General features: G+C 39.6%; 1 long non-coding RNA gene across 1 annotated transcript; it reads left to right on the top strand.

Moving 5' to 3' along the window:
• Positions 1 to 26,595, top strand: LOC137517663 (uncharacterized). Its single transcript, XR_011020614.1, has 4 exons — positions 1 to 74; positions 4,800 to 4,899; positions 18,369 to 18,531; positions 26,057 to 26,595. It is a non-coding gene; the product is annotated as an uncharacterized lncRNA (long non-coding RNA).
• The last annotated feature ends 320 nt before the right edge of the window (positions 26,596 to 26,915 follow it).

The following is a 26,915-nucleotide window of genomic DNA, read 5'->3' as shown; positions in this document are numbered from 1 at the left end:
CTTAGGCCAGTCTACCTTTGACCTAAGGCCAAGTTGCACTCCTACTAGATATCCTAAAGAAAAAATGCCTCTAGGTATGTTTATTGTATACTATCCCACCTCTTGTTTCCCCCCTATTACTTTAGATTGTAAGATCACAAGGGCAGGGCGCTCTCACCCTTTTGTGTCTTGGAATATTTTATACTTTTATTTTATTCATCATGTTATTTTTGTCACTGTAATTACCAATTCTGTATTTTGTCACCAATTGTGTATATTGGTGTATACCATTGTCTATTATTATGTACCCTATGTTTGTTTCTTACTTTGTACAGTACCATGGAATATGTTAATGCTTTATAAATCAAAAATAATAATAATAATGATAATAATAGTACTGATATTTCTGCAGCACCTTACAGGGTCCATTACCATGTCACTGACTGTCCTCAGAGGAGCGCACAATCTAATCCCTACTGATAAAAACTAGCTTTATATGGTTAGAGTAGGACTCACCAGATCGGGGACACTTTGGCGCAGTTGGTGAGCTTAAGCGCGTTAAAGCGTAACCAAGAGCCCCTGTCACTGTTTTTCCTGTTGTGTGCTGCAGCCCCTCTGTATGTTATATATATTTCTTGTGGGGATTGGGGTCTCCACTGCTGCGTGCATACTTTGCAAAAAAATTGCATTAAAAGTTGGTTTGTGCTGCTCACCCCTTGATAATTGATTATAATTTTCCCCTTGTGAGCCTGCATAACCACGCCCACCTCTAGCACAGTTAAGCATATAAATGAGTGCATTGCACATGTCCAGAGAGTTCGTTTGGTAGCTAGTGGAAGGTGAGGTGTTTTTAATTTCCTTTTCTCCCATTTAGTTGACTCTTGGGTTTTTGGTTTAGTTCCCACTAGACTGCTGATAAAAACTAGCTTTATATGGTTAGAGTAGGACTCACCAGATCGGGGACACTTTGGCGCAGTTGGTGAGCTTAAGCGCGTTAAAGCGTAACCAAGAGCCCCTGTCACTGTTTTTCCTGTTGTGTGCTGAAGCCCCTCTGTATGTTATCTAATCCCTACTATAGTCACACTGAGAGACAGCCACATGGGGAAAGATTACACATAGGGGCAAAGACACCCTGCATGGAGATTTGACAGACAGACACATTGAGTGGTGTGACACAGATGGCAAAGACAGCCAGATGGGAACACTGAGAGAAGAAGAGACTAACAACTATGGGGGGGGGGGGAGTTGTTAGTGATAGAGGGAGAGATAGCCACATGGTGAATAGTGACACAGGGCGAGAGTGATACAAGGAGTAAGGCTGTATATGGCAAAATGGCAGTATTTGTATAGCGCCTTTCTCCTGTCGGACTCAAAGCGCTTGCGAGGCAGCCACTAGAGCGCACTCAGTAGGCAGTAGCAGAGTTAAGGACACTTGCCCAAGAAACTCCTTACTGAAATAGGTGCTGGCTTACTGAACAGGCAGATCCGAGATTTGAACCCAGGTCTCCTGTGTCAGAGGCAGAGCCCTTAACCATTACACTCGCCAGTCACATATACACACAATGGGCTTGATTCACTAACCAGTGCTAATGGACTGGTTAGTGAATCAAGCCCAATGTCATTTCCCCATCAGATCAAGGGGACATTTCTCATAGTTCAATAATTTCCAAAAAGCCCAATCTGCTTCTGATTGAGAAAGGGAACAATTTTGGGCAGTACTGATCTCAATATAGATGATTTTCTTAACCGGAAGCAGATCGGACATGTTAGAAAGGATCAAACCACAGGAAATTTCCCATTGATCTGATGGTAAAAATGACATTGGCTTTGATTCACAAAGCCGTGCTAATGCATAGCATGTCCGTGCTATACGTGTAGTGCGCAATGTTAGTCGCGCAAAGTTTTACATGCGCAAAATTCTACACGCGCTCTAAAAAAGCTCTTCGCGTGTAACGCGTCACAATGCGTGCATTGTGCCACATTAACAAGTGAAGAGCTTTGTTAGCACGCGCGTGTAAACCTGTGCACGTAAAACTTTGCACGAGTAACATTGCGTGCTACACGTATAGCACGGACATACTATGCATTAGCACGGCTTTGTGAATCAAGGCTATTGTGTGAACTATGCATTAGGTAGCCACATGGGAAGGATGATTACACAGAGAAAAATACACAAACAGCCTAGAGGATAATCCAGCCCTGAATGTGGTGCTGGTGCATGGGCCCTAGAGGACATGGGGCCCCTGTTCGGATGCACAGCCCTATGTCTTCCTCTGCCCCTCTCCTATGCTTCCACTTCTGGCTTTTATCAATCATTGTTTCATCCGCAAAGTGAACAAACATCAATCAAACATGAAACTTACATTTCAACATATCTTCCCATATCCATCCTTATCTTTGTCTAGTCTATTAAAAAATTGAATAGCGCAGGTATTATCAAACATAAGAAGGGTTTACAAATAATAGTTTTTGCATAGGTGAAAATTAGCTTTAACAGCATAAGTGTTGTTATAAAAAATGCCTCTGCTAGATATAGTTTAAATACTATATACAAGCTTGCTTTTTCTTGACCAAAACGTTATTGACTGTCTTTTGTAGGGGTCACTCTGTGCAAAACGGTCCTGTGGTTACAGTACAGACATATTACAATAACTGCAGTTATTAAAAATAAGAATATTATCCTTTACCCTTTGGCTATTTGCCCTCCTACTCATTTACATTGCTTCAAAGTATGACCTCTCTGCTTGTGACAGACAAGCAGGCAACCTTAAGTGACAAAGAGACAAATCTCATTTTGTTGCGAACTACCTTTTCAATTATTTTTGTACTTTCTCACTCTCCCCACTGACCTGGACCAAGCTGTTATTCTGACAGAGGTCCTCAACCTCAGCATTAAAGTATGCAAATTGTAATCCAATGTGCACTTTAACTAGTCAACTTTGCATTGCAATTGCATGAGCATTCCACATACCGACTTATAATGCATAATTTTGGTCATGTCAGTATGTATTAAAACATATACAGTATCCAAACAACTGTCACTTGGTAATCAGATTCCATCAATATATTCAGCCATATTTAGCTAATTTCATTTAAGTTGGTGCATGTTCTCTAAATTAAATGAATATAAAATACAATGTAAAATAACATAAGACATTCAATGTCATGCTGTTACATTGCTTGTAAAATAAAAACAGGAGCCATATAATTAAAAATGTTAAAATAATAGGTCACCTTAAGGTATGGTTCATCCTCAAAGGAATATTATGTCTCTGCAAATAACAAGAAAACAGTTGAAAGTTCCAGTGCTCTCCTAGGGACTTCACAGTCCATATAAAAGCTCTCTCATTCTTTTTGATTTGCAGGCTTAGCAATATAAAATACTCTAAAAATCAAAATAAGTCAAAAGCTTACAGGTACAAGTTAGATCAACATCATTGTGCATGGTTCAGGGATAGCTTCAGAAATGACTATAATGAGTCCAAGATGTAGAATATGGACCCCCTACTAAGCCTTATTAACCCTTTCCCCTCCATGTAGGCTGGTCTTCCACATGGGAATTCAGAGCCCACCAACATGAGATTATGTACCCTGAGCAATACTAGCTGAACTTCATTGGTGGTCACTCTTCAACTGTGGGGACGCAAAGCCTCCAACCTCATTCCCCCTTTAAAAAAGTGCCCTTGTCCATTGTTATAGACAAGGAGCTCTTCCCCCCTCTGGTATCCAGGAGGAGGTTCTACTGGAGATATTAAGGGGAAGTTCAACCTTTAAGCCAATCTTAGTAAAAGGAGGACCTCCAGATGTCTACTTCCTCCAGGTTTAAGTAGCAAACACAATACTAATTTATTAAAAATGAAACACATTTTAGTAAAATGTATATTGAAAAAGATAAAAATGATCAACACTCTTTTTCTCTCTCTTCATACTCCTTTTTCATTTAAATATTTCATCACATCTGTTTGAATTTCTACACAGTGCTTATTTTTTCAGCATTTTCATACTTTCCATTACTATTTGGTCTCCGAGGAAGCGGGATTCCTGTGAAGGCTGGTGTCTTTGTACCTATACACTCTGGTGTGCCTTTTTTGCTGACTCCACAATAAACCTGAATTGCTTGGATTGATGCCTTGTCTGCTGAATACCACTGACAATCTAAGTAGATGGTTTGAAAGCACAGCAGTAGCCTCCTCCTGCCACCATTTTGATGCTTTCAGATCTGTCCACAATCTATCTAAATATTAGGCTTTAAGAGGAAAACAGTAGCAACCTTTTCTTTAGGTTCCTGGCATTGGTGTTACTACAAATCATGCTGCAAATCAGTGAATTTATATTCCTCTGAAGGGCCACCCCTCCCCAAGAGAATTAGAATATAGATACTAGAAAATAAAGGGCATGAAGGTCTCCAATGTTGCTGCTGAAAAAATGGCTGGAGGACAGGTAGATTACATTGATCTTTTGAATCATGGAAATCTCCAATAGGCATCTTAATCAACAATTCTCAAACTCCCCAGTGTTAGTAGTGTTATAAAAATGTAAGAACATTTAAACCTATAGTGTACACCAGTCTAAATGCAAAATTACCATATTTGGTGAAAAAAATGTAGTTACTAAACATAAGTTAGGAATGAATTCATGGCAACCAGGAGTGTGTCTTTCTCAATACACTTTTTTTTTTCCAATCTATTTGTTTTTTTTTGGGAATGGGTAAGTTGTAAGGTGTATGGGGAGGGTATGGGTGGCTTAATTATTACTAAGGAGATTTTGGGCTTCCACCATAAGTTCCAACCCTTTACTATTAACCAGATCTCCTATTTCAGATGAACATCGCGGTAGTGAAGTGATCCTGGTCCCGTTAACATTGAGGAGATGATTGTCTGCAAGGGAAAAAGTCTTTTTCACACCTCTTCCCTTCGCAAGGTAAGTCCACCCTCCCTTATTATTGTTGAAAGACTCGTGACCTAAGAGGGCTGAGAAGTATGTGTCTTTACTGGGGGATGGTGGAATTTGCATACTCACAGTCACCCTTTTGCTCAACACTCATGGTTGAGAACAAGAGATCACCCAGATGGCCCACTCTGCAATATACCCTTGCCCCAAACTTGGGCAACAATGATATCTTTACCACCTCCATGCGCATCCCCCCAACCCCCAAAAAGGAGATGTAGTATTAGTATAGGCAAAGCATAATGTGGAGTTTAAATGTCTCCTTGACAATGAAGGGACCGCTAGATATGCAGCTGCCCCTGGGAAGTGAGCTAGGCGCACAGACCCTACCCCTTCAAATCAACACAGACCATGAAAAAGCCTGATTAATCCTTAATACCAACAACTGAAATTTTCATCAACACCCCCATAATTTAATTAAGACTTTTATTGGAATGACCAATATTCAGGATGAATTTAACTTGTACCTGAATCTAAAAATACTACACCAATACTCTATGGTATACAGTACATCATTGTTAACACCTGTTATAGACACAAATGACTTTCACTTTGCAACAAACATATGAGCATGAAAAGTGATTTTAGCTTATAATTGCAAAATAATTACAATTTACACCTCCACTGAATAGGAAAATTACTTCAGCTATAGCAAAAGATGGTAATGTGCTTTGTTTACGAAATTAGCAAAGGCAAGCCAATACTGTATATCAGTATTCTTGTTCAACACTTGAAATTCTGCTTATTCTTCAAACCTAGCAGTTACAGTGGAATGTAACACACAGACACACACACACAAATCATGGTCCTGCCCCCAAAATGATTACACTCTAGAAACAAGAACTTATTGCAGAGCCTAAAGCCTTGTATATTGATGGAAAATAAGTTAGCAAAAAATGGGCTTGATTCACTAAGACAAATAGCATGCCTTATCATAGGTAACATGCCTTTTTAGAGTTAACACACCTTATCAAACTTAACACGCTTTATCAAAATGAACACGCCTTATCAGAGTAGCATAGCCAGCACTACGAATTTATGCCTGCTAATTGGCAATGAGGAGAGCTCCACTCGCCCTGCCCTGAGCCCCTGCGGGTTTGTAGCGCTCGCTATGCTACTCTAATAAAGCATGTTAACTTTGATCAGGTGTGTTAACTTTGATAAGGCATGTTATCTCTGATAAGGAGTATTAACTTGGATAAGGCATGCTATTTGTCTTAGTGACTCAAGCCCAATGTGTTTTGACAAACAAGCTATGGCGATTCATATGCAAATCAAACGACCACCATGACAGATACCATTGGCAGATAATAGTTCAACGTCAGCAGTGTGTACAGAGCTATGAGCAATTATTAAGTCATGTGTCTGTGAAGTCTACAGCACTTTTTACATTTCACATAATTTAACAATCATACCATTTACAGTATTGCCTGTCAATGGATCAAGTTGTTCACATCACTTTGCATAGCTATCATGAAAGATACCAAACACACAAATGGAGAAACTCACTCCCAAACAGTTCTCTGCTGCTTTATAAAGCCTGCAGGCTGCTTATAAGCCAATGAGAAGTGCACACATATGTTACGCCTAGCTTGCAGTGATTAATCAAACAGAAGCTGAGCAAGTCAGCTAGTCGTTGGAGAGGGCTTCAGTTGCATATAGACAATGGCTATATGACCAGCAGGGGGCACCAGCGTGCAGGATATTCCCTCTCATCCGCCCCCCTCCTAACTAAACTGCATGGGATACTACAATAAAATTAAAAACAATGGTGCATGAGCCAGCCTGGGGCCCCGGGAACTCTCACTGCCCGGGGCCCCAGAACCAGCATCTAACACCATATGTGAGCGCAGCCAAAGCCTTGGAGCTGCCACCCCCAAGGCCTGTCTCCTACTGCTCTAAAACTTACCAAACACACAAATGGAGAAACTCACTCCCAAACAGTTCTCTGTTAAAAACAATGGTGCATGTCAGTTGCTGTCAGTAAAATATCAGTTGCTGTCAGTTATAGCTGAGAGGAAAACTGATGTACCAGGTAATGTCCATGTTTCCCTATGGCTCAAGTGAGCGATGTTACAGTTTAACTGTGTGCTGACCAGAAAGCTGTTATGGGTAATGGCCATTTTCAAAATGGAGGACAGAAAATTCCCTTGATCACAGTGAACAAACAGGACGCGGGACAGGAGAAAGACACTGAGGAGTAGACTACATGGAAGGTAGGTATGACTTGTGTATGCTTATTTTGACTTTTAATTTTCAGTTCAGATTTTCTTTAAGGATGTGTATAAAATCCATCAGTTCTTCAGTTCAACACAGTGCAAGGATTTGGTAAACCTTGTTTCAGCTTTTTTGACTGTATAAAAAAGCAGGTAAAACACAGCTATTGCTTAGGATATCTTGATTAGATTATGATTTGGGATTCTCCAAGTTTGCTTCCAGTAAATGCATTAGTTAAGGAATTAAAAATGAATGATAAACGCCTACTCTGGTCATGTGATTACTCATTATGGATGAGCGAGAATGAGCTTGCTCACTCCCAAATTGTGGCATGAGTTAAAGAGACTACGAGCAGTGCCTGTGGGTATGCCTTTAAGCATACCCACAACTAATTAATTATATCCTCACACCTACCAGCATGATGTTTGTAATTATATCCCCCTGGGTTCCTTGTACTTCATTGCATTGTACTGAAAGGAGCTGCCGACACTGGGGAAAGTGTCATCCTGTGTAATACAATGCTGAATTAGGAATCCAAGATGGGGGCTGCGATTTCGATAGCGAAAATAGCGAAAACTAAAAGGTGTAGGGCGGTGGTTTATATATCATCAAAGAGGAGAAAGAGAGCTTCAAAATGGTATGCATCTTTCCATAGTTACTGCACTGCTTGGAGTCCCTTTAAAGTGATGAGTGAAACGTTTTGGCAATATGCAAAATTTTCCTGCAGTGTTCTGGGCATGTGCGCTGTGTACTCATGGGTTAACTGACCTAAACTGCCACCTCACTTGTAAAGCATTCCAAGCTGTGTTCCATCTTCTCCAATTTCTATCCGGTTTAGAAGATAGAAGTGGAAGTACATGGAACACGGCATGGAATGCATCAAATGGGAGGCAGTAGCTTATGTGAGTTAACCCTTGTGTACACACCCTGCAACTCCCTCACACTGCAGGACAATTTTGCATTTCGCTTATTAAACCTTTTCACTTATCCCTTTAACTCATGCCACAAGTTGGGAGTGAGCAGGCACATTGCATGGTACTGATTCTTTGCAGTGATTTCTGTAGAGGATCCATTCAAAAATCTATTGCTCAGTATTATACAGACAGTAGTTGCATTCCAAACTCCTGTAACAAATGCTCCCAAGCAGGAAAAATGGTTGCATGCCAAATTACTGCCTGAAAAAAATGTTGCCTGTCAAATTTCTGCTATGTAAATGGAAAAAAGCACATCTCATAATACATTTCTCATGGTGAATAAAACAAACCCATGCCATATCTGCAGGAGAGCATGCAGAAACTAGACAGCATTTTTTGCTTAGCAAATGTTTTGCAAAATTGCAGCTAAAATTAGGCTTTTTTTCTTTTTTGCATTTGCATTGAAGTCTTTGGGGCCAATTTTCATGGTTGATTACAAAGCACCCAATATTTGCAATTGACACCAAATGTTGTATGTGTGTTAAGGCTAACCAAGGGAACCAGTAAAAATCATTTTTCAAAAAGACCTCATAGTTTGTGAGAAAACTGGTTTTAAAATTTAGAGGGGAAATGGATTTTAAATTAGTGCTGTGTCATACAGAAAGTGGTTTTTGACTCATTATGAAGTCCCTGTGCAGGTGCATTTGGATAAAACAGCATCAGCACTAACAAGTTAATGTAAGTCCCTGTATATCAGGGTAGGGTAGTGGGAAGGAGTACGTTAAAAAGGGGCGCTGGGAAAAAAGGGCGCCGGGTTTTTAACGATAAGCATGGATAACGTTTAAAAATGTATTGTACTGTATTTCGTTTAAAATTAATGTTTTAAAAAGTTATAAATCATTAAATAATGTGCATTAAATCGGCAATTGTAAAAACGTTAATCTTTCGTTTATATAGTGAAACGTATAATAACGTTTTTAAAAAAAATTACTAAGTAACCCTCCCTGTACCTACCCCTAACCCCTAGACCCCCCTGTTGATGCCTAAACCTAAGACCCCCCTGTTGGTGCCTAAGTAACCCTCCCTGTACCTACCCCTAACCCCTAGACCCCCCTGTTAGTGCCTAAACCTAAGACCCCCCTGTTGGTGCCTAAACCTAAGACCCCCCTGTTAGTGCCTAAACCTAAGACCCCCCTGTTGGTGCCTAAACCTAAGACCCCCCTGTTGGTGCCTAAACCTAAGACCCCCTGTTGGTGCCTAAACCTAAGACCCCCCTGTTGGTGCCTAAACCTAAGACCCCCCTGTTGGTGCCTAAACCTAAGACCCCCCTGTTGGTGCCTAAACCTAAGACCCCCCTGTTGGTGCCTAAACCTAAGACCCCCCTGTTGGTTTTTTCGTTTAAAAATAATGTAAAAAAAAAAAAATAAAAAAAATACTGTTTTTCGTTTAAAAATAATGTTTGGGAAAAAGTATTGTACTGTTTTTCGTTTAAAAATAATATTTAAAAATGTATAAATCATTAAATAATGTGTAATCATGAGAAACAGTAATAAAACATTAAGTCTCCGGGCGCCGCTTTTAAAACGTTAGTTTTCTCCGGCGCCCTTTTTTCCTATCGGGCGCCCATTAAACGATATTTATTATAGGAGTGAATGGCGGCGCCCGATTTGTCCACTAGCCTCAGGCGCCCGAATTTACTGTTTCCAGTGGGAAGATGTATTTTTTATTGTGTTTTAAACTCTGTGCAATGTTGGATTGCAACAGCTTTGGTTTCATTAATTTTACCATGCTTCGATCTATAAAATATGTTTTTCTCTAAGTCTATTGGCTCAGTTTCTATGTTATTTACATTTAATGATTCAGTTATTCTATTACTAAAATAAATCTTTAACATAAAGTTTCATTGTCATAGCAGGTCTCAGTGTACAAGGATTTTATATAGCCATCATATCATTTTATAAGAAGAAATGAATGTCAACAGCATTCTTGTCACACATAATAAATAATAATATCAATAGACAGCTCATCATTAAGGATATGAAAGCAAGAAATCCAACAATTTCATGTATGCACCTGAACATGTGGCCTCTCTATCAATGTATACGTGGCCAAAAATTTGGGCTTGATTAATTGGATAGTCATGATATGACCAAACAAGTCAGGGGTATGCATTATACTCGTAACTGAGAGAACACAAAGGTAACCCTATTAAAATAGGGGCTTCTAGAGTCTGTAATAAGTCCTCAGGGATCTACCCGCACGATTGTAAGGGTAGTATCTTCACCTTCCTGAGCACAAGGTATGGATGATCACCTTGTTATTGACATGGGCAGGGGCTTTACAGAAAATATTTCTATCTCTCTTATGCAGAATCCTCTTCATGTCATGAGCTCAAGGCAGTCCTGCTGTAAGGGATCGCTCCTCTCGGCCGCAGTATGGTTTGAGGCGTGGCGACAGAGGTAGCTGACACTTAGGCAGGGGTTTATGTAATAAATACTAATATATGATGCTGACCCTAGCTGGGATTGAACCCTGGTTTCTCACATCAGAGGCAGTGCTCTTTACCAATATGCTATAGCTGACACACAGTTAGGATGTTTTACTGGTTCTATTGGTTACTCAGCTGACATGTATTGCCACCCATGTCAGCTGATCTCTCTCTCAGCTGATACTTAAAACAAGATTTATTCCTGCATATGATTGGCTGTTGTGTGCATGTGGCCAGCCACTGATTGGATGCTGTCAGTATTTAAACCTTACTGTGTCACTTGCATCTTGCCCATGATAGCTTCTAGCTTGCTGGTTGCGCTGTTACCTGCTGTTTGTATTGGATTACCTGGACTTTGACCTCGGCTTTGATTACTGGACCTTCCTTGTCTGCTGCCTGAACTGACCTCTTGCCTTGAATATTGTGACGTCCCTTGCTGCCTGGTTTTGATTTCGGAAACATTCTTTAACTACTCTCTGCCTTGCCCTCCGGTACTGTGATATTTCTGCTTACCCGTGTATGACCCTGGACTGTTGCTGGACTTTGTTATTCTGTTTCCTTGTTTGGCCTAGAAGTTTATTTGCTCACCCTGCATTCAGCTCCAATACCTTGCACACTAAAGGCCTGGTTGTAACCAAAGTCGGGCAGGTGTTGTCTCTTCACCTACCATTCAAGCGGGGATGCGCAACATAGAGGGAAGTATGTAGAGTTAGATTGGGGCATTGGAGCTGATTCGTGAGTAGATATCCCTACAGGCCTAACACCTGCTCAATTATCCATTGCATACCAGTCAGAATGGGAGGAATTAAGTCTTGCCAAAGGGAGGGCTCTGTCATCTTGTTTTTAAATTACTATATAAACAATAAAATAATTCAAGTGAAGTGATAAAACTTGTCACCTGTATAAAGCTAGTGATACCTTTCTCCCATATTTGCCAATCTTTTTTCATGCCAGCATCTGAAAGCTGCAATTAGAAACAGAATAACTAATCAGGAGTAAAATTAAATTTGCTTGGTTCTTTTTCACACTCCTGGGTGAGCAACATATGCAGCAAGAAGACAACTGAACAATGGGATTGCAGAATAACCTGTTCAAACACTTACCAATGCTACACTGATTAGATGGGGATTGTGTAGGGCCCAAGATCTATAAGTATGTGAATAGCATGTAGGGAAACATAGGTGCATTTGGATAAAACAGCATCAGCACTGACAAGTTAATGTAAGTCCCTACCTTCTATTAAATGTCACAATAACTGGACAATGAACTGAAACAGCCATAAAATGAGTAAAGCATACAAAGAACAGTTTAGTTTCCACTTGCTTTACATAAACTTAATTAATGAAGCACTTTATTAGACAGAAAAATACAAATGTGGTATAATGTGTGAATAAATAATTTCCTAAAGCAAACACAAGTGTGGATACTACTTATGTATTTATTTTTACCATATATATCAATGGGAACATGACAGTAAACACCTACCCTGCTCTCGGTTTTATTCCTCCCTGCTAAATCTGCCTGTTATCAGTCCTGATAAGAATCCTCGTCTGAGCATTCAGTCTAGCTTTGTCACGGAATGATTATAGCTGAGTAGCTGAGTCTGTCTACTGTAATGTCTATTCAAGCCCAAGCCTGCCCCCTTGTGGCTTTGCTGTAATGACTCAGCTATAATCATTCCAGGCAAAGCCAGACTGAATGCTCAGTCAGGGATTTTATCAAGGCTGTTAACAGGCAGATTTAGCAGAGAAGTATGAAGCAGAGAGCAGAGAAGGTGTTTACTGTCATGTTCCCATTGATATATATGGTCAAATACATGAGGGTTTTTCGTCTCTGGTTCCCTTTAAAGAGACTGTGTAATAATAATAATAATAATAAAAAAAACAACCATCTGGATGACTGGATGATACTTACCTCGGGAGCCTAATTGGGATCCTGAGGCTTCCCCGTCCTCTGAATCTCTGGGAAATCCAGCGCTGCCCCCCCCCCCCCCCGCACCTGCCTCAACAAGACTTGACAAGCTGTGATATATTTACCTACCATGATCCCGTGCAGGTGCACTAGCGGCTCTTCCTTTGGGATAAGGTGGAAATAGCCGACCTCAATTGTATCCGCTCTACTGCACAGGCGCAATTCCTTTTCACCCGCACAGTAGAGCGGTTCAATCGGCTACCGATCATGAATTCGAATTCGATTGTATCCGAATTTTACTCTTGAATTCGGCCGTGATCACAGGTGTTAAACCCGTGATCACGAATTCGGATTTAGCTACCGTCGCCCAAAACCCGCCGACTTTAAGGGTTGATAGCAAAGCCCCCTTAAATGCCAGAATCACCAAATTTGCAAGTTATGTTAAGAAAAAAAGTGGGAGCAAGGGAAAACAATTTTTCCAAAAAGACCTTATACTTTTTAAGAAAATCGATTTTAAAAGTTAAAAAAAAAAACACCAATACATTTAAATGCCGGTCAATGACAAATCGTGGGAAATATTTCCCAGTAGTTCATAGCAAAGGCCCCTTACATCCTAGCAACACCAAATTTGCAGGATATTTTAAAAAGATAGTGGGAAAGCAATACAGATATCCCAACGCTGCATCTCAATCTTTAACAGCACCAGGGAGTCAACCAGCAAAGCCCCTCATCCACCATAGGGTTACTTCCACACATAGAACAAAGATGCTGGGTCTCTACCTGGATTTAAGGCTGGCTGGCCTATTTTATTGCAAGTGCCACAGTGCAGAGCACAATGTTTCCACCGCAGAGGTCTTTCTCAAGTGCTCCGGGTGCCAGGCTAGGTGAGTGTGACAGGTGAGGAGGCGGGGAGGACAGCAGGAGCCGGCACTATGCGTCGGCTGGACGCATTCTAAGGTATAGTATAGCTAATTGCTGTGGGAGATCTTCAATCAAGGTAATTGAAGATCGCAAGTTTGGAGGATACTGTATTTGTTGGATCATTACCAAGGATATGGGCGTTGGAACATTTTTTTAAAGGTACAGGTAAGTATTTCTGGTTAATTAAGAATATTAAAATATTTTTTTCATCCTTATGTTTTTATTTCATTTAACCCTTTGTGGAAATGGGTAAGGGGTACTTTGTACCCCTATACTCATTTCTCCTGGGAGGGGGGTGGGCATCTGGGGTCACCTTCTTAAAGGGGACTCCCAGATGCCACCATGAACCCCCCCAGGGAGTCATCGCCCCCACCTCCACCTGGGACACCATGGATTGGACAAGGGCTTGGGGGAGAGGGGATGGCTTGACTGCCCCTCTCCTCCAGAGCCCCCCCATACCATGGACCATGCGGGCTGGTATAGCTCAGGGTGCAAAGCCCCAGTCGGCCAGGGCTCCGCATTCTGGCCATCCCAGCCTGCATGGGGAACAAGGGGTTACAGAGGCTCGGGAAGGCGGACCCCACGCCATTTTTTTTCAAATTTCCCACACTCAGAACATTCCCCAAAAATATATATATTTTTTTTAAATATTGTTTCCCAATATCTTTTTAACATATCCTGCACATTTGGTGTTGCTAGGATGTAAGGGGCCTTTGCTATTAACTGCTAGGAAATATTTCCCACGATCTGTCATTGACCGGCATTTAAATGTATCTTTTTTTCTTTGAACATTTCAAATCGATTTTCTCAAAGTATAGGGTCTTTTTGAAAAAATTGTTTTCCCCTGCTCCCACTTTTCTTCTTAACATAACCTGCAAATTTGGTGATTCTGGCATTTAAGGGGGCTCTGCAATTAACCCTTAAAGTCGGCGGGTTTTGAATCACGAATTCGTGATCACAGCCGAATTTTCCCGAATCGGAATCAAATCCACCCGAATCAAATTTGAGTCCATTCGAACCGGCTGAATCCGAATTTGACCCGGACCCGTATTCGAATGTACTTGAATCGAATTTGGGTACATTCGAGCATCCCTGCGGGTTAGGACATAACCAGTTATTTTATTTTTTATTTATTTTTAATAAAAGAGTTTTCTCAGTGAAAACACCTTTAGGCCTCTTGCACACTGCAAGTGATTCCGATTCAGATTCCGCTTTTTAATCAGTTTTTACATCCGATTCCGATTCCGATTTGCAGTGTGCTCCCTGCACACTGCAAATCGGAATCTGAATCGGATGTAAAAACTGATTAAAAAGCGGAATCTGAATCGGAATCACTTGCAGTGTGCAAGAGGCCTTAATCTACATTACTATCCCTCCCACAGCTCTCATGATGAATTTATAGAGCAAATTGTAACACTATTTACATTGGCTTACTATACGACCCCTCCCTAACCCTTCTCTCCCCACTCTCCATCTTGCTTAGAAGGTCAATGAGAGACCAATCTCCCATGTCAAGACTTAAGAGGACAGATCAGTCTATTGGATTAAGGTGTTTAGAGAATGATGCTGATGTTATTTGGGTTATGTTTTTACTTGATGTTTATATTGTGAGGTGTTTTGTTTATAAATGTTATTGATTCTACTGGAACTGCACTGTTCTATCCACAGTAGAGTTCATGTTGAATATTAGCAGTTCATTTCAATGAGTTTACTGCATTGTTACTTGTTTAAAACCTCAATAAAAATTCATTGAAATAAAAAAAATGGTTGCTATTTTCTATTTGTGATATCATGTAAGATAGAATCTAACCAACTAGCTATAGATTAAATAAGTAATTGAACTGTGAGAAAATTTGATTTAATTTTTTTTCATACTCACAGCACTTCCACAATTGCAATTAACATTGCTCTGTAAATAAAATGGAAACATTATTCAGCTACAGGTAAATACACTATCTCAGAGATGAACCCCGCTGAGACAAAAGTAAAAAATGCAGATAGTATTTGATGCACCCTAAGAAGTCTGAGCAAATCAGCAGGGAGTCAGAGTCCTTTGAAACCAATGCTGACAAGAAATCTACGTATATTTATTGATCTAAGAATTAGGGTTGAAAAGACAGCAACAGGAAAATAACACCATGGACAGCAAACAGACTGATCAAACACAGGGATGTCAGTTTTCTAAAGACCTTCTTTTTTCTGAAGTCTGCTGGCCTGTTCTGATCTATGACCAGGTTCTTCTCATTACCAGATTGCTGTAGTCAGCAGGTCTCTTGAATGCCCCAGGACCACCTCATCTTAAAGTTGTTTTGAAGCTGGTCATTAATTGCTAAGAACACTTCATTTGTCAACCTCCTCTTACAAAGAAAAATACTTTTTTTTTCTGAGCTCCCTTTCACTAGGTAGTAACTCCTTTAATCCCACTGTATAAAACTTAAGGACAGAAGAAGGTCAAATCCATATCTCATATAGAAAGAATAGACTTTTGCTCTTATCCATTTGCCAGAGCTCACAATCTACTGGACTACAAAGGATAAATAGTCAGGGTTTTTTTTTTTCCACAAAAGCTCAGGAGTGACCTCAACTGCTTCTATGTGAGGAATAGCTGCTATTATACTGAGGTAATGGCTGCAGCAACAATATCACTCTTAACTTCTCTATCTCTGCTATGGTATGGAAAAAGAACTGTAGATGGGAGATTGCTCTTTCAGTAAAACTTCAGCGATTTATGAAGATAAAGTACATTTTAGGTGTAAATAAAAGTAACATTCTGAAATTATAGCCATTTTCACCATTATTGGCAATTTTCGCAGGATTGGTAATTTGTACTCTGTACCATTATTTATAGGTACCTATTCTCAAATTGCAGTATTTATGAAGTGTAAATCAGATTTCATTGTCCATGGACTTTATCAGTGATGATCTTCATGGAAATACTAGAGATCAGTTGTGTTTTGCTCAAACAACTAAAGTTCCACTATTTGCAAAATAACAGTCACCGCTACAATTATTTTTCTTGTGTACTGCACTGTATTTATGTAGAGCTGACATCTGCAGTGCTTTGCAGGGTCTGTAGTCATATTACTAATTGTCCCTCAGAGGAGCTTACAATGGAAATCTTACCAGTCTAAGGCCCAAAAGGATGGGAAACCAATTCACTTACCACTATGTTTTTGAAATGTGGAAGGCAACTCGAGTGCCCAGAAGAAACCCACCCAAACCTGAGAAAACATACATACAAACTCAGAGAATGCCCTGCTCAGATCTGAAGGCCATTAATTCTGTAGTGGTCTTCTTACAGTGGAAGTAATGGAACTTGTTTTATGTTTATTACATAGCGCTAAACAAAATCTGCATTAGAAGACTTATGCATACAATGATGTTGTAGTTGGGAGCAAAATGCACATATTGATATTGTTGGTTTACATGAAATACTAAATAATAAATAAATAGTATATTCTACTTGGTCACAACTCCTTATCATGATATACTGTATATATATTGCTACCATATCTTAAAAATATTGTGTTTACATGACCTTTATCAAGGTTTTTTTATTTTTTTTTATTTTGCTATATGTCTAAGAAAGAATGAATACTTTTGTATGTGTGTTGTAATTTAAGCAATTTCTGGATGGCTCCCCTATAAATCCCATGGGCCATTTTTTCAAAATCTAAAACATAAAGATACATGATATTAACTAAAAGGCATTATTTCTCTTGCCTTTTGCAAAACCTTTTTTTTATGTAAAGGGAACCCGAGATGAGAGGGATATGTCAGATGCCATATTTATTTTCTTATAAACAATGCCAGTTGCCTGGCAGCCCTGTTGATCTTCTGGCATAATTATTGCCTAAATCAAAACACTGGAACAAGCATATGGCTAATCCAGTAAAAGCTGAGTCAGAGTACATGATCTGCTGCATGCTTGTTCAGGATCTATGGCTAAAAGTATTAGAGACAAAGGATCAGGAGGACTGCCAGGCAGCTGGTATTGTTTAAAAGAAAAGAAATATGGTAGATAAATATGGCAGCCTCCATATCCCTCTCATCTTTTTAAAGAGGAACTCCAGTGAACATAATGTAATACAAAAGTAGTGCTTCATTTTTACAATAATTATGTATAAATGATTTAGTCAGTGTTTGCCCATTGTAAAATCGTTCTTCTCCCTGATTTACATTCTTACATTTATCATGTGACATTTTTACTGCTGGCAGGTGATATCAGTGGAAGGATATGCTGCTTGCTTTTTTGGCAGTTGGAAACAGCTGTAAACAGTTATTTCCCACAATGCAATGATGTTCACAGACAGGAAACTGTCAGGACCATGGTCCTGACATCACACTGTGGTTTCACCACAATACAAATCCCCCTGATGATCTGTTTGAGAAAAAATTTCTCATTGGAAAGGGGGTATCAGCAACTGGTTGGGATGAAGTTTAATTATTCGTTACGGTGTCTCTTTAAGTATTATTTAGGTGGCTACACTCCAGACAAACAAGACAGGGCAAATGCATGTCTAGAAGAGAAAATTCCAATAAGTCAACTGCATAGATTCTGTTTTTTTAAGCATTTAAGTAAAACAGCAATTCTGTTTTTATAATTATTTAACTATATTAACAAAGACGTCTTATGAGAACTGTCTTGGTTATCCTAAGAATGCAAGGATTTGAATAGCATATCTTTTACTGACATTATCAGACCATTAAATGATAACTAATTGATTACTTCATTCAACTGATTGATGAGGTTGTTAGTTAGCAGAACATAAATCTAGCAGTCCTTTCTCTGTTCACTTTGTCAGGTGTCTAATTGAAACTGGTTTAACAACTTGCTTAACAACTAAACTGATCAGATGTGATCAGAAAATAAATCATCACACAAATATGAAAATTTCCTTTCTCAAAGTGATGCACTTTAACATGAAAATTACCAAGACTGGACTAACCACAAGACACTCATCATCTGTTTTGTGCTGCTTGCCTTTCAGATACCATCAGTCTAATTGCTTGTCTCTACTATCTGCAATATTGAATGTATCTATCTATCTGGATTGTAGCAGACTGCATCCAGCACCTCCTTACTGCAGTAGAGTGGTAGCTTCTTCTTCATCACAAATCAGCTTACCTGACCCAGTCCACTTCCTCAGCTAAGTGAGATTAAAATACTACTATCAGGAAAAATTGTTAAATGTAAATACATGTAAACTCATACCTATAAGACATGCATTTCTCTCATTGTAAAACACTATAAATCCCTTCTATTTTATTTTTTTAAGATAATAAAAATCTGCCAAATCTGACTAGTCTACCTCCTCATGGAGGATTCTTCTTGGTGTGATATGCTTGTTGTGATTTGGAAACGTGCAATAAATAACTCAGCTTTAAGTGAACATTTGTGGTTACCCACAATGCTTACAGGGGCATCAAGAGATAATTTGCATATTCAGTAGTGATGCATTGTAGGTAACCACAAATGTTCACTTAAAGATGAATTGTTGCAAGTTTCCTTCTGCTTTAAGAAGGCAAATCACACCAAGCATTGCTTTATAGTTGGAGGGCTTTTTGGTCTCTTCTAGCCCCCTATACTTTCCTTGTGTTTTGGGTCACCCCAAGCTGCTTGGTAACTGGTCCAAGCCCTATCCCATACAGCCATATTGATCATATTAATTGACCAAAAGTCCGAAACAGACTGTCTACATGTGGTAGTCTGAGACCATTGGCCTCAATTCACTAAGATCATGCTGGTGATAATAAGGCAAGAGAAAACTTACCACCACACATTGATCTTGCCTTATTAAGGTGTAAAGATAAGTTTTCACAGTGAGAGAGTTATCTTAAGTTACCTCATCTGTAATTATTTTCACATGCAGTTAATCAACCACTTGAGGACTGCAGGGCTAAACCCCCCTAGTGACCAGGCCATTTTTAGCAAAATTGGCCACTGCAGCTTTAAGGCCAAGCTGCAGGGCCGCACAACTCAGCACAGAAGTGATTCCTTCCCCTTTTCTCCCCACCAACAGAGCTCTCTGTTGGTGGGGTCTGATCGCTCCCCCCATGTTTATTTTTTTTAAAATAAATAATATTGTTTGTTGTTTTTCTTTAAAAACCCCTGTTTCTTTAAATTTCTTCCCTCCCTCCCTCCCCACAGCCAGCCAATTATGGCGATCGGCTGTCATAGGCTTCTGCCTATGAGAGCCGATCGCTCTCTTGTCCCCCATGGGGACAGCCGTGTCACACGGCTGTCCCCAGTGCTGCGCTGCTGCTCATCGCAGCGCTGCACCTAGTAAATAGACGGCGTGATCGCCGTCTAACGGCAATAGCCGCTCGGAGACTGAAGGCGGGGTGGAGCTCCGCCCTCCGAGCATGAGATGCGCGCGCACCATGCGCGCGATCTCATGCAAAACAGAGCCCCAGGACTTTACGCCAATTGGCGTTAGGCGGTCCTGGGGCTGCCGCCACGGCCACGCCTACTGGCGTGACGCGGGCGGCTGAAGGTTAACAGCCTGTCTTTAACTTCTGTAGTTATTTTAAGGATTGAAACATAACTTTAGAGATCTCTCCTTAACTTAAAGACAGAAGAGTTAACTTTGGGTTTGCCTGAACTAAATTATTTAGTGAATGCTACATGCCTCATCACCATGGTTTTAACACTAGAAACAGCTCAGAAACGTTATTAAAGACAGGAGATAGACTTCGGAGATAAGCATCAAGGCCAATCTCCCTCAATGCTTAAACCTAGTAGACCACCCCCAACAAATGTCTAACCCTAACCGACCCTCCACCAGTGCCTAACCACAATTCCCCGCAATCCCTGCTTATATCCCTGCCACCTTTACTACTTTATTGGGCACCAGTGGCACCAGGAAGTTTGGTCGCTGTGTTTGGCTCCCATGTTAATAGCAGCAATAAGATCCTACAACTGGAAATTTGGGTGCCTGAGGTGCCCAATAAAAAAAGTAGGCACCGGGGCCACTTTCTTTTTCCTTTTATAGGCTACTAAGATGGGCCCAAATTTCCCTGGTGCCTCTGGTGCCCAAATGTCCTGCTTCACTAGGGTACAAATCAATGACACATCGATAGAGCAGTTAGAACACATCCCCACCTTACTTGTTTTCTTACGGTCAAAATGCAAAAATAAGTTAGCTTCAGACCACAAAGCAGTTACAGTGTTCTAGCACACCTGTAAAAGATTCAGCAGATGCAGCAATAGGCTCGCCCAGGGGCGTAACTACAGGGGAGCAGCTCTGGTGACTTCAGGGTGGCCCAGAACTGTGAGGGGGGCCCAACTACTACTTCACTCCCTCTGATAATAGGATCCATCCTTCAAATCAGGTGTTTTTGTGACTACACTTGTTATGGGTGGGAAAATGATGATGTCCTCACTTATTTTATAAATAAAGTAAAGGGTGCGAACATTAGTGGTTCCCATCAAAATTTTGCTGGGGGGCCTATGATTTATAGTTATGCCCCTGGCCCTCTCCCTGCTTGTGTAAAAACGAATAGGGTCTAAACATTTTACAGTATGGACCCTAAAATATGGTATGCATGTATTAAACATTTATCCCCGCCAACTTCCTCCATAACTATGCAGAACCGGGCCTACCTAACTAGATTGAACAGCAAGCAGTAAATGCCGGGAAATTAAGATAGGGCACATTGGAATACCTTGAGTGGGACCATAATCCAAGTCATCATTGAATAGGATACCAGAGATCACATGAAAACCCCCTGGATTCTTTGCCCCGCACTGCCCACATATTGACTCCTGCTGGCGTTCAGATTTTTTTGCATCCCCACTGAATTTGTCACCATTCAATTCTAGCTGGGTTGTTTAAAATTAATTTGACATATACCCAAGCGCAAACATCAATAATCCCCAGGGCTATGCATCACCCAGCATGAAGTAGATTATTTGGGCGCCTACGGAGCTTCAGCAAAATGGCTGCCGCATACACTGCAATGTTAATTGCAGCTATATTGGTACCCAAGGGTTAACTTGGGCCAAAAAATACAGTGTTTAGGCAGCACAGATAAGGAAAAGGGGGTTTGTTTTGCAGCAAACGTGGCACAGATATCGGCGGAGGTTATGATGTGTGGATGGGAGATGGGCAGTTAGAGAAAATAGGGTAAGGTTTAGCATTAGTAAAACATTGGTAAAGATTACCGATAGTCTACTAACGATTAACCAAAGTTCATTAGTAAAATATTGATAATTTTACTGATATTCTACTACCGGTAGTGGCTATCCAAGGCACCCTTTTAACATGTGTGCAACTCAGCAGTATGAACAACACACACAATCGGGCAAGCACCATCACTCACAAAATCAAAAAATTACGTATGATAATATTAGAGTGCGCAGAAAGGAACAATGAAGCAATCAGGAATGAACAAGAAACAGAAGTTCCCTGAAGAACCGCACCACTCAGACAATATCTCTCAATATACTCATATCTTTATTCAAAAGACATATATAAAAACACTTAAAAACAATGAGGGGTAGCCATGTTGTATATAAAGCAAATCAGCAATGATGCATATAAGGGTGTGGAAACCACACATATAAATCCTGGGCTGATTGATCCATACAATGTACTGACCAAAAATAATCACAATTACACAGATGGCATAATAAATGAAAAGAGATCACATGGCCATCCACAGCATCAATCAATAAAAAGGTTACCGCAGCAAAGTGTAAAAAATGTGCAAAACAAACAATAATTGTTGTATCATAAGGTGCAGAGAAGGTCCAGAAAATGGACAAAAGAAGACACAGGGCAACAATAGGTGCATACGCAGGAAGATATAAAGTGCAAAATAGTGCATAAGACAGTGTGTGAGCACTGACAGGAAAGTGCTGCTGCTTACCGATGAAAGGGTCAGTGAAAGAATTAGGGCATGGCATCCACCGCTTGCCTACTCAGCAGTATAACATAGTAAAACTATAAGAATGTATAAGGCATTTCAGTTACTGATACTGGGCTGCACTGTTTGAGCAAAGGTGCATTAATAAAGATGTCTGTAAAAAATTCCTACTTCAGGTGCAAGGGTGGCAGAGCTTGTCAATCCCCTGTAGTGAAGCATATTTTGGTACTACTTGCAACATGAGTGCTCAAACAATGTTATATTGTACCACATGAATATTACATTTTAGAGACCTTGATAACCTTACCTGAGTACTGTTTATCACACACTAGCTTATTATGCTTAGCTGGTAAAATGTAAGCCATTTGCCATTCGTATAAAGGGTCAAGAAATACATTTTGGTCCGATGTGGCTGTGAATCTGACACCTCAGGCAATCTTGTTTGTACCATGTGGAAGCTCTGATATGAAACATTACGTCCTTTCATATTTTATGCCCACTGCCTTTACATAGAGGCCTGGCTGTGGATATGCCAACTGGCGCAGTGGACACAAAAATTACCATTAGTCATAACTAGTAGTAAATACAGAAATGTTTATTGATATAGCATTTTCAGATTTAGCAAATAGAATAAAATAACTGGAGCTATTTATTTCTGAAAAGGTTGAATGTGAAATTCACAATTAATCTTATTAGTGTAATTCCTAATATACTTGTAAATTGTGTAAGCAACCTATTTACATTACTCTGCTGCCCTTCAAAGGCTATTTACATTGCACATTCATTATGCTCTACATTAAGTCCGTATTGACACATACTCAGATAAAGTTTCCTGTTTGTCCTAAGCTGTGTATATAGCATATAAACATCTGAATTCGGAGACCAGCCATCATCTCAACATGTATCACAAAACTCCCACAGTGCCTCACTATGACATAATAATAAAATATTCCAGCAATGCACTGCAGGAGGTTGTTCCCTATAATGAGACTGCACTACAGATTTAAATTATTTACCTTATACTTTGAATGCCTTATGGTAATGCACGTACTTCCAAATTGTTATTTATGTACCCTTGGAGAATCTCTAAAGGATGGAAATATCTATTCAACTATGGCTACATTGTCATGTATTACCAATAATGGTTATTGATTGTAAAGCAAAAGCATAAACTATGTGGTCTTTAGTTATTAGAGTTGCTTAGACAGCCATCACATTAAGTAAACCCCAACATTTAGCAGTTCTTTTGAAACAAAGGACAACATTTAGCAATAAATATGCTGCATCCGTCTAGTTGTATGACTGCCTCTTTTCTGATGCACAGTGCCTCAGTAAAGGTAATTACCAACGTTGATTTTGTCCTGCAACAGACCTTGGAGCCTTTTGTTACCACAGATTGATGTTAAAGAAAAACATACAATTGGTTTCCACTAACAACAAACCTGCTAGAAATTGTTTTTCAAAAACCATCCTAACATAGTTTTGTTGTACAGTATATTCATAAAAACTGGATCCAGTAGTTGCTCCAGATATTAAATGAAAGTGAACCTTAAGTGAAATTAAACTGATGACATAAACAAGTGTATCTATCCTCCAACGCCTAAAAATGACTTAGAATTCCCAATTTAATATTATGCTTTTAAACAATTAAAAAAAGTAGATGTATTGTTTTTCTCAGCTCAATAACACAGTGTTTGTGTCTCAGAGAGTGACAATATTTGCAAACCTCAGACCTTTATTATCTATCCCCTGCTTTCAGCCTAGTAATGTGTATGCTTGCTTGCCACTGTACATACACATGTCTATCTCATCATGTCAGATCTCTTTAAGCAATATTCCAAATCCTTACCTGAGTTGATGTTTTTTTTTTTTTTTTTTTTAGTTGGGCTTAGATTGCACTAAACCAGGGGTCCCCAAACATTTTGGGTCGAGGGCCGGGTCTTCATACCTCAGACTGCTGGGGAGCCGGAGTATACATAAAATTATGTAGAAGTTTTTGTGGGCCAGACAGTGAAGCATACCCAGGTGACAACCTGCAGTCCAATTGGCCAGCAGTGTCACTTGATGTGGAATTTGATTGGGAAACCAGTGAATTACTGCTTTCTGCCTTCCATGGGGATGCCTGGGTGGTGTCAGCACTTCTATTCTATATGCAGACCAACAATATTTAATGTTGTAGCTGACCGCATCTATAAGTAATACATTTTGTGTGTGGGGGGCCGGTAAAAAAGCCTCAGGGGCCATATTCGGCCCGCGGGCCTTAGTTTGAGGACCACTGCACTAAACTCTTCAAATGTGTCAGCATTAGTTCATTAGTATTTTTTCAGATCAGATCACAGCTGCGTACAATTTGGCATCAGATACAGAGTAAAGCCTTGTACTAGCTTCCTAGTGGAGGCCAAGCACTAATGATGATTGCAATGTGCTAATTACAATTTTACTAAATTTTGCAGTTTTTGTAATTACAATTATGATCGTAATGGAAAAATCGTAATATGAAAAATTACATGAAAATTCACATTATTACAACCACACTCAAATTTCCATTATGTTTGATGCCATCATCCCTCCTCTCCCCTTCATAGCAGTTAATTGATTAATTTATATGAATCACTGGAGCTCCAATCATGTTTACTGCGCGTGCGTGGCCCCATTGGTACACATCCACGATCGTGCTCCCATCATCAAAAGCATTCTGAGTATGCACAGTTCCTTCTTTTAAGAACCACGCATGTGCAGAATGCTCCAGGCAATGAAAGTGTGATTGTGGGCACAAGCAGATGGGACCATGCATGCGCAGTCGGTGCAACGGCTCCAGTCGCCAATATTTCGGAGCTGGCATCAGTGCAATGAAGAGGACCCAGAGAATGACAAGGGACTTGAAACACTGTGGGGTTCTGGAAGTAGCCCAAGGTAAGTAAAAATCCATTTTATTGTGCCAGTTCAGGAGTACTTTAGGTAGTCAAAAGTAGTATCTAGGCTATGTGTAAGAATGCCCTACCTGCCACTGTTTTATTTTAAAAACAGTATCTAAGAGCAAAACCTCAGTGGTAATTCCCACTTTTTTTATTGAATATTTCTTGCAGGTTTCATGATTTTTGTATGCATACATGAAAGTGTAACTAATAAAGTTCAAAACAGAGCACCATTTTTAATGAAAAATTTAATTTGATGTAGTTTTTCTGTGCATCTATTGACTTGCAATGACCCACAAATCGTACATCCCCCATGAAAAAAAAAATGCAGGCCTGCTACTCGACTTTAAAATGCAGAAAATTTTTAAAACAAAAAAAACAGACTTGAATGCATAAAAATTGAGACACCATTGAAATACATTAGAAGTGCAGTGATTGAGGTTTCAGAAAATCACTCACATTAATCTTATGGATACAATGGGCCTGATCCAACTCACTTTTCCTCCAAGTTTTCTCCTAGATGATATTTTAACTTTATCAATAAAATGCCTTTTTAAGCCACCAGCAAGCAAGAAAATATTCAAAATATTTTGACAGTACTTTTCACGTACTTTTTTCCTACTTTTGCAATAGCAGAGTGTCAAAAAGAAACAGAAACAGTTATCTAGTAGGAGAAACTTAGGAGAAAAAATGAATTGGACTGGGCCCAAGATACTTACCCCACAAAGTGGACAAAACTGTTAACCCCAACTTACTTAATAAAGTGGCTGAGCAAACTATTTTCAAACACATCAATGATCTAATTTCTTGTTTGCTTTTTTTAAAAAACTATTCTATAGCCACAAAATAATAATGTGAACTGATATTTCTTCTGTTCATTTTTTTTTTTGCAGAAATATACTGACTTATTTTATGGAGATGTATATTAATGAACCCATGCCCACGTGTTCTTTTTGAATTTAGTATTGTGAGACACTTCAATGTATGCCTCTGCAGTCTTCAATAGATGCTGATGGTGACAGGAGGGATTTAAAACATGAGCTTAAGGACACGGTTGTCTTTCTAGTGCTGCATCTCCCCTATCTGATGGACGTGACACATCGGATCATTTTAAATGTAAATTTTCAGCATGTCTGTCAACTTTCTTTAAAGAATTGCAAGAGAGAAATAAAAGGGAGCAAGAAAAGAAAATTGAAGTCTATGGTATAGCTATCCCGTAATGGATTGTATTTTTCTGAAATCCTGCTCTGGTTTAAATTTCATTTGCATAATACAATTGGACCAACATAAAGTGATTGAAAGCCAGTGGTAAATCCAGGTTGCATTCAGCTCAAATTACAATAACCAGTTCAATCACTCAGAAAAATAGAAGATATTGTAAAGGGTAGAAAATCAGCACCTGGAAGCATTAAATAGCTATTTTGTCCATAAATGTGTATGTTTCTGATTCTGAAATTCTAATGCTTTTGTTATATTTTAGCATTTGCTTCTGCAAAGGTATGATGTCTGGATGTTTAAAAGCAAAAGAGGCGCAATGAATGGAAGTTTTATAAAGCAGGTTCATATGTTTTGTTGTTGAAGAATATGACTTTCATTGATATGAAAGTATGCACACTATGCTTATGGTTGACTCTATTTTACAGAATGTTCAAAGAGAACAGATTTAAAAAAATGGTAGTCAATGAAAAAAGGAGCTGACGTTTTGATGGAACTTACACAAAAATGCATCTATAATCATTTTTATCTTTATCA

This window comes from Hyperolius riggenbachi, chromosome 5 (genome assembly GCF_040937935.1).
Source record: "Hyperolius riggenbachi isolate aHypRig1 chromosome 5, aHypRig1.pri, whole genome shotgun sequence".
NCBI classification, from domain to species: domain Eukaryota; kingdom Metazoa; phylum Chordata; class Amphibia; order Anura; family Hyperoliidae; genus Hyperolius; species Hyperolius riggenbachi.
Note: the sequence above shows the minus strand (reverse complement) of the source record. Positions and strands in the feature narration are given on the sequence as shown.